Consider the following 14,959-nt stretch of genomic DNA (forward strand, 5'->3'; position numbering starts at 1 on the left):
ATAAGCCAAAGGTGTGCTAAGAAGAGAGCCTTTAATTTTAATGGTGGAGAAAAGCAATGCAAGGAATTGCATCTGTGTATAGAATCAGAAGAGTGCCCCTTGGCATCAGGAATAATGTCCATAATAGAGTGTTTTAGGGAAAGGATGACCACCACACGCTCCTGACGTCCGGGAGTCCATGTGATCTGAACATCGAAGGACACCCCATTTTGCTAATCTGTCTGATTGGATGCCATCACCTTGTTGTATCTCCTGTAATTTGTTGAATTTTGTTCACTTGAAGACCGTGTGCACGTGTGATCAAACCAACAGATAATATTTTGGCTTGGCTAACCTCTTTTTCCCAGCCCGGGTGACCACTGGTAACTGAAGATCTGCAACTGTAAGAATCAGGTTATGCTCCTTCATCCCTGTAAGGCAGGGCAAGGTCTTGTTGAGAAGAATTGTCATAACTGAGGTGGGACTTCTATGAAAGGCTTAACCTGTTATGGTGGATTCAGAAAGTATTTGGACCCCTTCAATTTCTACACACTTTATTGTGCTGTAGATTTCATTTTACATGGATACATTTGCCTGTTTTGCTCCTTGGTCTACAGTCAATATCCCACAATGACAACGTGAAAACATGCTTCCAGAAGGATTTGTAAATTTGTTAGATATCAAAAACTGAATTCTCTGATTTCTACAAGTATTCAGACCCTTTGCACTCCAGACTGTATTCAGGCGCATCCTGTTTGCTTTAATTCTCCCTGAGATGTGTACAGAACTTGAGTGGAGGTCACCTGTGGCAAACTGAACTGATTGGACGTCAATGAGAAAGACGCACACTTGTGTCAGGACAAAAACCAATCAATTAAGTCCAAGGAACACTCTGTAGACCTCCATGATCAAATTGTGGTGTGGCACAGATCAGGCCAAGGGTATAAACAATTTCTAAACCTTTGAGTGTTCCCGGGAACACAGTGGCCTTAATAATTATGAAAAGGAAGAAGTTTGGAATGACCAGGATTCTTCACAGAGTTGGCCTTCTGGACAAAGTAAGTAAATAGGCTTTGGTCAGAGAGCTCTAACAGAGCTTCAGAAAGGAGTGAGATGAGGGAGCCCATTGGTAAGGACAGCCATCTCAGCAGCAAAATGAGGTGTCAAAAATGGAACTCTTTGGGCTGAACCCTGGAGAGGACCAGGCACTGCTCATCACCTGTCTGATACCATCTCTGTGGGGGTGGCAGCATCATGCTATGGGGGTGCTTCTCAGCAGGCAGAAATTGGGGAACTGGTCAGAGCTGAGGGTCAAATACAGAGAGGTCCATGAAGAATTCTAATTCCAGAGTGGACATGACCAATAGCATGAAGAAAAGATTGTCTGGTGTGATGGCACCAAATTTGAACTCCAACCATTATATCAGGTGAAGATCAGGGACTGCTCATCACTGCCTAATGTAATCCCAATGGTGAAGTGTGCTGTTGACAGAATCATGCTATGGAAGTGGATTTACAGGAGTAGGGACTTGAATTGTGGGAAGGATAAATGTAGCCAAGTGCAGAGAGGTCCTTGAAGAATACCTGCTCCAAAATGCAGATGACCTCAGACTGAAATGACAGTTTGCCTTTCAGCACAACAATGACCTGAAGCATACAGCCAAGACACTGCTGGTGTGATTTTGGGACAAGCTTCTGACTATCTTTGAGTGGTCCATCCAAAGCCCAAACATAAATCCCATAGAACAAGTGTGGAGAGACTTGAAGATGGCGGTTTACAGATGCTTTCCATCCAATCAAATGAAGCTTAAGAGGATCAGCCAGGCAGAATGAGATAAACTGCACAAATGTAGGCGTGCAAAGCTTGTAGAGACTTACCAAGAAGACTCAAAGCTGTAATTGCTGCCAAAGGGGCTTCTACTAATTCTTAAATTAGGGGTTTGAATACTATGAATGACAGATTTCAGTTTCTGATTTTTAATAAATTTTTAATCCTGTATGAAAACATATTTTCACCTTGACATTATGGGTGGTAAAGTGTACATTGATAGGCAAATGTATCATTTAAAATAAATCTACAACACGATAGACAGTGCAGAAATTGAAGGGGTTTGAATGCTTTTTGAATTCACGGTATCAATGAAGAGTGCCCCCCAGTGATTACTAACCCAACAATTAGCCCACATATTAGAACAGATAGCTCTTAATGATCGCGGACATTTGCGGTACAGTCTTGGTCTGGGAAGCCTGTGATCGCCAAAAGTCATCACATTGGCTGTTGCTTTTGCTTGTAGTAGAATCCACTGAAAGGTGCTATACAGTATAAATGCCTGAGAATGAATGGCCTACAAGGAGCCGGCTTCTTGGGTGATTCCTTAATTTTCAGTTCATGCCTACTGAGGGTGCTTCATCGTATCCAGGGCATAAGCGTGCAGCCCTACTGACTCCAACAAGAGTCCTTTCATTTCTTTATTTTTAATCATTTACAGCAGTATCATATTAAACATACAGCAGTGTGGAACACAGCCGCTCACATTAAGCTTTTGTGCCAATTCAAGCAACACACCCAACTGTTTCAGTAATGAATGTGGCGCCCAGCTAGCCATTCCTGCTGAGCGACACAGATCAATATGGCCATTTGGTCTTTTTTTTTTTTAAAACAGGATGAGAAATCTTTTTTCCAGCATTCTATTTTATTCTGTTTTTCAAACTGTATTCTGTACAGCCGCCTTGTCTATGTTTCCTCCTTAAGAGTTGCAGCGTGCATGTGCTGCTAACTGAACTTGCATGATTGTTCACTGCTCAGGTATTTGTTTTCTTAATTTTTGGCATTTCTGCATTATGTATTTATTAGTACTCTGAAATCCGAGTCATGATTTTAATTTTTAATTTTTCTAACCATCACTTTCTTTATTCTTGTGAATTTTTGAACTTTGATATCAGAGAGCGTGTGTGTTCGGTGATAAGCTGGATTTCACTTTGTGTCTTAGGCTTTGGCTCTCTGTAATTTTGGAAGGGTCAATGTAATTACATACTTTATATTCATATATGGTGCATACTATTATCTATCCATCCATCCATTATCCAACCCGCTATATCCTAACTACAGGGTCACTGGGGTCTGCTGGAGCCAATCCCAACCAACACTGGGCACAAAGCAGGAAACAAACCCTGGTCAGGGCGCCAGCCCACCGCAGGGTGCACACACTAGGGACAATTTAGGATCACCAATGCACCTAACCTGCATGTCTTTGGACTGTGGGAAGAAAACGGAGCACCCGGAGGAAACCCACGCAGACACAGGGAGAACATGCCAACTCCACGCAGAGAGGACCCAGGAAGCGAACCCAGGTGAGACCCAGGGAGAACATGCAAACAAGCGCTGCCCACTGCGCCACCCTACCCATAATCCCCCATAATAAAAGGATGAGCGTCTGTGTGTCCATCTGGTAGTATAATACTTTATTTAATACTTTTATAATACTTTAATTAATTAATTGGGTTAAACAATGGATGGACTGAATTTCCATGTGCATCTGTGGTTTTAAGTGTATTCATCTGACATCGTTATCCATAATAATTTAGAAATCAAATCACATACAGCCATTTTCTGAACCCTGTTAAATCCAGGTCATGGTTGGTGTGCAGCTTCTCGGCTGCCCATAAAGCCCACCAGTGCACCCCTGAGCCACTCATGAGTTTTTCAAATGTACAGCATGACACAGTTCTTCAGAGGCACATTACGGTTTTACGCAGCTGCTTTCTTCTTAAGATAATCCGTCTGTCTCTCCCTTGGCTTTTTGTCTTCTTCATGAATTTTGTCACTGCATCTCTCACCAGGCATACTTGTTGGTTGGCTTGAAGCAAAAAAGTGTGTGAGCGGAATCAAACTTGAAGTAAAAAGAGCAGCTGTCAGCGTCACACAGTTTGACGTCCGTTCGCACTGAATGGGCGGCCTTGTGGTTTACCCTGGAACACATGACCTACCAAGTCTTACCTTAATTATATAGTGCCATTCTCTAGTGAGTATTATATCAAGATACAATGTAGAACGGGGTCCTTGCCTTGGGTAAGGAGGCCCTCTTCAAAGTTTAAGAGAGAAAATGGATGTGTCTGCTCTTTCCAGGAACATAACGCAATTAATGATTTAATGTGCTGGTGGGTGGGAATGTATGCTAATTAGCCAGGGGGCGGGGCTTTCCTACTGTGCCTACACTGGACGTTTTTCTGTGACAGGCTGCTGCCATATTGCTCCATATTTCTACATTTGCTGCTTTGCTTGGTGACTGAACTCACTTGTTGTAAATAAGCGATTTTGGAAAAGGCAGGGATAGTTGATTTAGATTCACCAAGACGCACATCTTGTCAAATGTTGTTTTAGCTTACATTTTGTAAGTGTGAAGACCAGTGGTGGAGACACTGATGGGCAAGATTGTTAGTGGGACCCAAAACCTCACCATTATAATGCATACATATAAATTTCCAGGATTTAGCATGTGATTAATAAGAGCTGTTCTGGTACTGGGATGAACATCTGATTTTTTTTGGGCCCACATGGATCAGTGGAGTTGCTTCTTGAGTGCTAAGCCTGATAGAGGGGGTTAAGTTACATAAATTGTGATGGGCTACTGACATCACTTGTAGCACTTCCTCTCATTTTTCATGGTTTTCATCTGCCTATGTCGTACTCTTTTTCTGTGCTATTTACACAGTCACTTTCTTCATTGGACCAACTGTTCGTCTCTCTCTCTCCTTACCCATCGACATTTTGCTCTTCTTCATGCATTTCGTTCCTGCAGTTTTGGCCAGGTGGTGTTGTCGGTTGGCTTGAAGCAATAAACTGTGTGCGCAGAATCCAGGCCGAGGTAAAGAGAGATCTTCCCCCTTGTTACGCCTTCCATGTGCTTATCCATTTTCCAGCAGGTTCTAATATGTGGTGGAACAGTGTTTGTGCATTCAACATGTGCCCCTTTTAAACTTCAAAACTACATTCTGTAATATTATTCACATGAATCGTTACGTTAGGATGCGCTGGGATGTTCTTAAATAGACTTTTTTTTCTCACATTCGTGGGCACCCAAGTAAGGTGGAGCCCTGGGCAAACACCCATATGCCACAGCTAGCTCCCTCACTAGTGGAGACCATCCTACGGTGCACAGTGCAGTTCTTGTACAGTGGTGTCCAAAATTCTGAAACTGGGGCATCCCCTTGGTAACATGACATGTTGTAGTCATCTTGTGTGAAGATTACAGTGAAATTGTCTGACAAACAAGTAACTCGCTGCCCGTGGACGCCGTGTGCCGTTTGTTTTGCCGTGGGTTTTACCTGTAATGTCGCCAGTTTAACCTCTTTCTATTTTCTATTAGTCAGGTGTTGGGCTATTATTTGTTTGACTCGCACCAATCACAGACAGACCCAGTGGCTTGCAGGTATCTTTTATCATTAACTAACTCGGAGACAGTAAAAGGAGGAGAGAGAGATTAGGATTAGGCACTGTTACAGCGCATTGCCGCACCCACCACATGACAAGCCAACTCAGGATCCCCAGATTAGGACCCAAGTGCAGCCTTGGAACGGGTGACACCTCAGCACCACACTAGTTCAGATGGAATGGAACCAATGTGAGGTTTTTTATGGTGGCAGGAGTGCCAATTCTGCCACCAACCCCTAGGCTGGAGGGCCTACATGAAAGGCTGGATGCGGATTAACGTCATACCCAGGATGGAGAAATTACAGGTTAAGGGCCTTGCTCAAGGGCCCAATAGAGTAGAGTCAGTTCAGGCGTTTATGGGATCTGAACCGGCAACCTTCCGATTATCAGTGGAGATCCCTAGCCTCAGAGCCACATCTCCGTCTATAACAGTAAAAGGAGTGTATAGCAATTAAGCAATGGAGCAGGTAAAACTTTGTGTTGACACATTTTAAGTATTAAGCGTAAATGTCCTAAAATGTGCTTAAAGCTGCAGCAAAGCGATTATTCAGGGTGAGCAAAAATAGTCGTGAATACACAAAACACAGAGTTTATTCTTGCATTATTAAATATTGTACTATTTTATTTTACTTTTGCCCACCCCTATGTATGCGTGTGGTATTTACCCCAAATATAACCTGGATAGATAGCAGCACTTCTCATCGAAGGCCAGACGCCCAGTGTGCCTAGCAGTCAGGTGGAAGGCCTTCTGCAGTAAGCTGGTCAGTCTGGCTGGCAGGGCCTCTGGCTCCAGTGACAGGCATGCAACCCAGACCATCGATTTTTGCCCAGTGTTTATTTCTTTTTTACACTTCCCTGTGGAATTTTGGGGGGAAAAAGTGTAATAGAAAATGTAGAAGTGTGGACGTAGACTGAGAGTCTGCAGCGGCCATGCACTGAAGCACAAGAAGCTTAGCAATGGAGACATGCTTATAATGTACTTGTAGATAAGTTCTCTCTAGTGATGCCCTCCTTTCATATTCTGAACTGTTGGCTTCTCCAGATACAATACAATACAATACAATTGATTTTTGTATAGCCCAAAATTACACAAGAAGTGCCGCAATGGGCTTTTACAGGCCCTTATTCTTGACAGCTAAGAAGACAAGGAAAAACTCCCAAAAAATCCTTGTAGGGAAAAATGGAGGAAACCTTGGGAAAGGCAATTCAAGGAGAGACCCCTTTCCAGGTAGGTTGGGCGTGCAGTGGGTGTCAAAAAGAAGAGGGTTAATACAATACAATACAATACACAGAACAGAACACAAGTAATCCTCAATACGGTATAATATTAAAATAAAAATATTACAAGTACAGAGCAGAATTCAAGAGTAGATGATATCACATAATATGATTTGGATTTGTTCAGAGTCCTGGAGACCTCAGCCATCAAGCTACCTCCTCCTATTGGCCATTGCACAGCTGAGTCAGCACTGGGCCAGCCAATCCGATGTAAGGACCCCTCTACCCAATGGTTCCTGTGATCCTCCATCAGAGTTGACTTTACCTTAGGCAGGCAAAACAATGTGGCAGGCGGGCAGTGGCACCAAGTGCCACATTTGAGTACGGAGAAGAGAAACAGAATAGGTGAGGCTTAGTAACAAATTAGAACTGTCACGTTACTTATGTTTTAGTGCTAATGACCAACAACAGAGATGCAGTCTGTACAGTTAACCAGCAGCTCTAGTCAGGTAGTATAAAGACTTCTGGTAGTCCACAAAAACCTCAGGCCCGATTTGTTGCCATTACAAAAAGCTCCTTCTTAAAAGTCTGTATTGGCCACTGTTTACTAGACTGTACAGTATGAAGTGACTGGCATTGAACCCGCAGTCTTCGGGTTTCCCAGTCCAATGCCTTAACCCCTGGACCACCCTCCCCACTTGATCTTCTCTTCTCCTCTAGCTCAGTTCAGTGTTTTCCACTCACCAGGCACATCCACTGCATTTCCAAGCCCAGCTGTCAACCCTAACTGCTTTGGCCGTCTTCCCTGCAGTCCGCTCAGATGACAGAATTCCCGGAGCCCATCTCGCTAATGAACACCTGTTTAATGTTTGAGGACGATGAAGAGTGCGGAGCCCATAACTCCGTCAGCTTGCGGCTGATTAATCCAGCTAATGAAACGGCACGCACGTTCTGACCGGGATGATTTACTGTTCATTCCAGAGCGACATTTCCTGCCTTTGGCGTCTTTTTAAAGACAACTTTATGACTCAAAGGGAGTTTAAGCGGAGGAGGTCAAACCTTTTACTACATCTTTGGTAAAGAACAAAGGTACTTTAATGAACTGCTAGTGTATTTAAAGTGACTTTTTGGTTTCATCTGTCGGCACACATGTGCATACAAATGTTGGAGCTTCAAGGCTCGCCATTTATTTATTCCCAGCTTAACAGAAAGCCATTCTGAGAAGTTGGTGCAGTGCCATCTGGATACAGGGGCTTATACTGCTTGTCAAAGCTTTGAAGAAAATATGAAATGCCACAGGTTACGTTGTTGAGAAACCATTAGATGTTCTTGCAGCTGTGCCCGCTTTTGCTATGGGCAGACCAAAGAATATTTTAGAAAGATCAAAGCCAGTTTTTTGATTTGTCCAATGTAGGGTCTTGAGGATCTGGAATCTATCGTACTTGCATTGGGCACAAGGTAGAGCACCATGACAAGAAAAATGGTGACTCAGCTATTTGAGCAGTCTTCCTTTGATATAACGGCATTTATTCAAACACTCTGCATTCTCTTAAAGCCTATTGTGTTACCAATTGTTTTTATTTTATGTACAAACATGATTTTCAGATTGTCAAAGTCATGCCCATTGTAATATGGAAAGATCCAGACCAGCTAAGTTTTAACAATAAAAGTTGTTTTGTTAATTAATTGATCACGATTGCACTATGTATGGAATATTGTGGTGAGCCAAAACATTATCACTGCCTGCCTGATATGCTTTTGCTTCTCCGTATGACGTCACAGTGGATTCTGCAAGACCTCTGAAGGTGTTCTGTGGTATCTGCCAAGAGGATATTAGTGGCGGATTCTCTAACTAATGAGGTGGTGCCACCACAGATCAGACTTATTATTCCAAAACATCCCATAGATGCTCGATTGGATTGAGATCTGGGGAATTTGGAGGCCTGGGCAACACGTTTGACTCCTCATCATGTTCTCTGTCCGTTCATGCATTTTAACAAAGCGCATTTTCCTGCTGATCTGATTTGCAATGATATTTACGCGGGTGATACATGTCAAATTAACATCTATACAACAACAACAACAACAACATTTATTTATATAGCACATTTTCATACAAACAGTAGCTCAAAGTGCTTTACATATTAAAGAATAGAAAAATGAAAGACATAATTATAAAAAATAAATCAACATTAACATCGAATAAGAGTAAGGTTCAATGGCCAGGGGGGACAGAAAAACAAAAAAACTCCAGACGGCTGGAGAAAAATAAAATCTGTAGGGATTCCAGACCATGAGACCGCCCAGTCCCTCTGGGCATTCTACCTAACATAAATGAAACAGTCCTCTTTGGATTTAGGGTTCTCACGGAAGGGCTTGATGATGATGATGGTCACGTAGACTTCTTCCTTTTAATCCGTCCATCATTGTTGGAGCATCATGAAGCTTTGAGTAGGTGGAGGTGGCGCAGGCCACCACCACAAAGAAACCGGAAAAAGAAACAGAAAAGAGAGTAGGGGTCAGTACCGATTTTAGAGCCACCATGAATAGTTGTTATGATGAATTGAACATACAGAGTATCAGGATTAAGTTAAATTACGATTAAAATGAAGTTATAAAAAGGCCATGTTAAAGTAATGTGTTTTCAGCAGTGTTTTAAAGTGCTCTACTGTATCAGCCTGGCGAATTCCTATTGGCAGGCTATTCCAGATTTTAGGTGCATAACAGCAGAAGGCCGCCTCACCACTTCTTTTAAGTTTTGTTCTTGGAATTCTAAGGAGACACTCATTTGAGGATCTGAGGTTACGATTTGGAATATAAGGTGTCAGACATTCCGATATATAAGATGGGGCGAGATTATTTAAGGCTTTATAAACCATAAGCAGAATTTTAAAGTCAATTCTGAATGACACAGGTAACCAGTGTAGTGACATCAAAACTGGTGTGATGTGTTCTGATTTTCTTTTCCTAGTTAGGATTCTAGCAGCTGCATTCTGCACTAGTTGCAAACGATTTATATCTTTTTTGGGTAGTCCTGAGAGGAGTGCGTTACAGTAATCTAGTCGACTGAAAACAAACGCGTGAACTAATTTCTCAGCATCTTTCAGTGATATAAGAGGTCTAACTTTACTTATGTTTCTTAAGTGAAAAATGCTGTCCTAATGATCTGATTAATATGTGATTTAAAATTCAGATTACAGTCAACAATCACCCCTAAGCTTTTTACCTCCGTCTTGACTTTTAATCCTAATGTATCCAGTTTATTTCTAATAGCCTCATTGTATCCATTATTGCTGATCACTAAAATTTCAGTTTTCTCTTTATTTAACTTGAGAAAATTACTATTCATCCATTCTGAGATACTAGTCAGACATTGTGTTAGTGAATCAATAGAATCGGGTCATCAGGTGCTATTGATAAGTACAGCTGTGTGTCATCAGCATAGCTGTGGTAGCTCACGTTGTGCCCTGAGATAATCTGACCTAACGGAAGCATGTAGATTGAGAATAACAGCGGACCCAGGATAGAGCCTTGTGGAACACCATATTGGATATCATGTGTCTTGAGTTGTAATTCCCACAACTAACAAAATATTTTCTCCCTGTCAGGTAGGATTCAAACCAATTTAAGACACTGCCAGAGAGGCCCACCCATTGACTAAGGCGATTTCTAAGAATGTTGTGATCAATGGTGTCAAATGCAGCACTCAGATCTAAGAGGATGAGAACAGATAAATGGCCTCTGTCTGCATTTACCCGCAAGTCATTTACTACTTTAACGAGTGCAGTTTCTGTGCTGTGATTTGTTCTAAAACCTGACTGAAATTTATCAAGAATAGCATGTTTATTTAGGTGGTCATTTAACTGCATAATGACTGCCTTCTCTAGAACTTTACTTAAGAAGGCAGGTTAGAGATGGGTCTAAAATTTTCAAGAGCAGGGTCAAGATTATGTTTCTTAAGTAGGGGTTTAACTACAGCAGTCTTAAGACAGTCTGGGAAGACCCCAGTATCTAGTGACGAATTTACTATGTCAAGAACATTATCAATTAGCACGCCTGATACTTCTTTGAAAAACCTTGTTGGTATCGGGTCAAGGACGAGGTGGAGGGTTTTAATTGAGATATTATTTTTGTAAATCAGGTAAATCTATCCTAGTGAAAGAGTTTAATTTGTTTATAACAGGATGTTGGGGTTTAGGGGATCCTTAGTGTTGGGGAGATATACTATGTTATTTCTAATATCATTAATTTTTGATTGAAAATACAGCGACAGCCTCACAGGTTTCACTGGAAGCACTTAGGAGGCATTCCTTTGAGCTACCTGGGTTTAGTAGGCGATCAATTGTTGAAAATAAGACTCTAGGATTACTAGCATTGTTATTTATAATCTTGAGAAATAGCAGCGTCTCTCAAGACGGACAGTGTTATTGTATTCTGTTATTTTGACTTTTAATATTTCGTGGTGGATAGTAAGTTTAGTCTTCCTCCATTGACGCTCAGCTCTACGGCATGTTCTCTTTAAATCAGACACTCTTTGGGTCTTCCATGGTATAACAATGCTAGAAGATTTTTTCACTGTCTTTTCAGGTGCAACTATGTCAACAGCAGCTCTCACTTTAGAATTAAATCTTTCCACCTTACTATTTACATTGTCCTCGCTATTATAGCTGGCACTATAAACGGACTGATTGCTTAAAATGTTTGTAAGTTTTAAAGCTGCTGCGAATCAAAGAAGCGTTTTTAACAATATGCTTCTCATGAGTGTTTTTATCATTATTTCTATATTAAAAAGTAGAAGAAAATGGTCTGATAGACCAATATCAATGATCTGTTTTATATCAACTTTCAGTCCTTTAGTAATCACTAAGTCTAATGTATGACCTGCTTTATGTGTAGGCTGATTTATGAGTTGTCTCAAATCAAAAGAATCCAGGAGGTTCATAAATTCTTTTACTTTTAGATCACACTGATTATCTATATGAAAATTAAAGTCGCCAACTATTAGGAGTGTGTCATAGTTAGTAATTAAAATTGACATTAAGTCAGAGAATTCCTCAAAAAACCACGCGTTATATTTAGGAGGTCTATACACGGATAGTACTAGAACTTGAGAATCTCCATGAATAACAACGGCGAGATACTCAAAGGACTTGAACTTACCAAAACTGACATCTTTACATTTTAATCGCTCGAGTAAATGTTAGCCAATCCGCCCCTTTTCCCTGGCGGTTTGCATGAGTAAAACTGTAATCCGGAGGCGCAGATTCGATTAAAACTGACGCGGCATCTGAATTCAACCATGTTTCATTTAGTGCAATAAGATCTATTTTTTTATCACTAATAAGATCGTTGATAAAAAACGTTTTGTTAGTTAAAGCTCTAACATTTAATAGTGCCATATTTAATGTTTCGGAGGTGCAGAGATGAGTACTATGTGCGTTATTGTTATTTGGAATAGGAACTAAATTATTCTTATTAGCGCCGCTCTGTGTGTATTTTTTGTTTAATCTGTGATCTGTTTTTATAGTTTTAATACATTGTTCCTCTAAAATAGTGATTTTAATTAGATTATTGGAGTTTATGCCGTATTTCCTAGGTTTTCTACGTGCATTGAGATTGCTTATTACAGTATTAATGGTGTGAACTTTAACGGAAGACTCTATTAAACATTCATCATGTCCTGGCACAGCAGTATTATTTCGGAAGGGGTTAAGAGCAGAGATAGATAGTCAAGAAAAACGAATTACCTTCGATATGTTTTCGGAGAGGACCCGGGCGCCAAAACTGTTCGGATGCAGGCCATCACGCTTGAAGAGACGCGCCTTTCCAAAAAGAGATTCCAATTGTTGATGAAGCCGACATCCTTCTTCTTGCAGAAACCCTGTAGCCAGTTGTTCAACCCTAGCAGACGACTGTAGTACTCGTTATGAATGGCCGAACCCTACAAGAACAATTCCCAAAGCATGACACTCCCTCCACCGGCTTGCCTTGTTCCCTCAATCCATTCCAGTTCCATCTCTTCCCCAGTTAAACCACACAAGATAACCAGCAACAGAAAACTGGATTCATCAGACCATGCAACCGTCTTCTATGACCCAAGGTCCAGTTGTGATACTTGTGTTCTTTTTTTGTAGGCACTTTTGACAGTAGACAGAGGTTAGCATAGACACTATGACTTGCTGGCACCCACACAGTCCCGTACGTAGCAGGGTTCAATGCACTGTGGGTGGTGACGTCTTTAACATTATCTCTGATTTGTGCTACAGTAGCCATCTGGGATAGCCTCCATTGACCTCTTGCACTGATGATATTCACCACAGCTGACCATGAACACCCCACAAGCCTTGCCGTTTCTGAAATGCGGTGACCCAGTCGTCTGGCCATAACAATCTGGCACTTATCATGTTCGCTCAGGTCATTACATCTGCCCATATTTCTGCCTTCAACATGTCAACTACAAGTGTCTAATGTCATCAAATATACCCCTGACCTTGACATACGCCATTGTTGCAAGATAGTCAACGTCATATGAGAGGGGCCATAATGAGTCAACTCATTAATATATAGTGCCTTTCAGCCCAGAACTGCCCTAAATTGAGTAAGCTGTTTCAGTACTCTAGTATTTATTTAAGCTCGGTGTAGCATGGCTGCTCAGTGTGTTGCTCTGCTGTCTCCTATCATCTGTGTGCCGAGTTTAAGTCTCAGGCTGCTGTTGTCTGTGTGAAGTTTGCATTTCTCTACCCGTGGGTTTCTGTAGGTTGTTCTGCACATTACTTTTCAAAATGGCATGGAAGCCTGCCTGCAGGCCCTGCAAATCTGAGATTGGATTAACCAAGAACAGAAAATGAATGGACGGCTTTTAAAGCGTACTGAATTTTCTTTAATGACATCACCTTAAAGTGATTACGGCAAGAACAAATGGAATTTGGCTTGGGGTGGTTGATCTGAGAGTGCCATGAATAAAAGTCAATCGAAGTAAAAGCTGAATTCAGCAGTAAGCATGATGTCCAGGAAGATAATGTCTGATAAAATGGAGGAAAAAAAGCTTAGGATGAAAAAGTTTCATTTATTCACTTGCTGCAGCACCTCGGCTTGTTACCAGTCCATCATGATGAGAGTCTAAACTGCCTGTCTTTAGGATGTAAGAGGAAAGGAACACAAGGACAAAATGGAAACAACATTTATTTACATAGTACATTTTCATACAAACATGATTAGGAAATAATATTATGAAGCAAGTAACGAAAAAAAGGGTAAGGTCGGGTGGCCAGGAGGACAGAAAAAACGATTAGGCAGGAGAAGAAAAAAAAACAAAATCTGCAGGGGCTCCAAGACCAAAAGACCACCCAGCCCCCAATGGGCATTCTACCTAACACAGATGTTCTAAAGCAGTCCTTATGGTTTACAGGCTTCACATGGAAGAATTTGATGATGATGGACATGAGGACAGCTGAGACATCCGCCAGTCAATCCATAAACACACAGGGGGCAGCATGGTAACTTAATCAGGTGGTGGTGGCAGAAGAACCGGAAAAGATGGCAGAGAATAGTATAGATTAGTAGGGCAGAGAACAGAACCCAGAGGAAAATGATAACTCAGTGCCCATATGGACTAATAGAGACAGCTACGGAAAAGCCATTTCAAAACAATGATAGTTTGTGGCAGAAAGACAGAGCCCTTACCTGGCCGGGACGCCTTGACTTCGGAAGGACCGCGGGAGAGACTATTTTCAAGACCATTTCTTCGCAGGACTGACAGAGGGCAGTATGGAAGCTCAACCCTGCTGGGGCCCATGGCCACCGCCAGAGGATGCCTTGTCATTTTCAGGAAGTGTTGCCGGAAGAAGCTCGTTGGGCACCTGGACTCCTTCTGGGTGCCCTGTAAAAGCAGCCAGTCACCACCACTCAGTGACCTGAGTTGGGAAGAGGTGTACGAGGCACTTGTGGAGGTGGAAGGACTGGCAGCAAAGGGGCTATGTTGTGCTTTGCCCTGTGAGCATCATGTGCTGGAAAGTAAATAAAACGAGTTCTGTGTGGCAAAATCGTGCCCTGCCTGTCTGTGTTGAGGCTTCTAAAGTTCTACAGTTAGCCTGCTGAATTCCTGTTTGTAAAGTATTCCATATTTTAGGTGCATAACAGCAAAAGGCCGCCTCACCACTTCTTTTCAGGTTGGCTCTTGGAATTATAAGCAGACCTTCATTTGAAGATCTGAGGTTACGACTTGGAGTGTAAGGGGGCAAACATTTTAAAATATAGGACAGGGTGACATTATTTAAGGCTTTGTAACCCATCAGTATTATCTTAAAGTCAATTCTAAATGACGCGGGTAAC

At 41.8% G+C, this 14,959-nt stretch overlaps 1 protein-coding gene across 1 annotated transcript in view; it reads left to right on the plus strand.

Moving 5' to 3' along the window:
- Positions 1 to 14,959, plus strand: part of n4bp3 (NEDD4 binding protein 3) — a 155,129-nt gene that overhangs the window by 102,737 nt on the left and 37,433 nt on the right. The gene's annotated exons all lie outside the window — the stretch shown is intronic.

This window comes from Polypterus senegalus, chromosome 13 (assembly GCF_016835505.1).
Source record: "Polypterus senegalus isolate Bchr_013 chromosome 13, ASM1683550v1, whole genome shotgun sequence".
NCBI classification, from domain to species: domain Eukaryota; kingdom Metazoa; phylum Chordata; class Cladistia; order Polypteriformes; family Polypteridae; genus Polypterus; species Polypterus senegalus.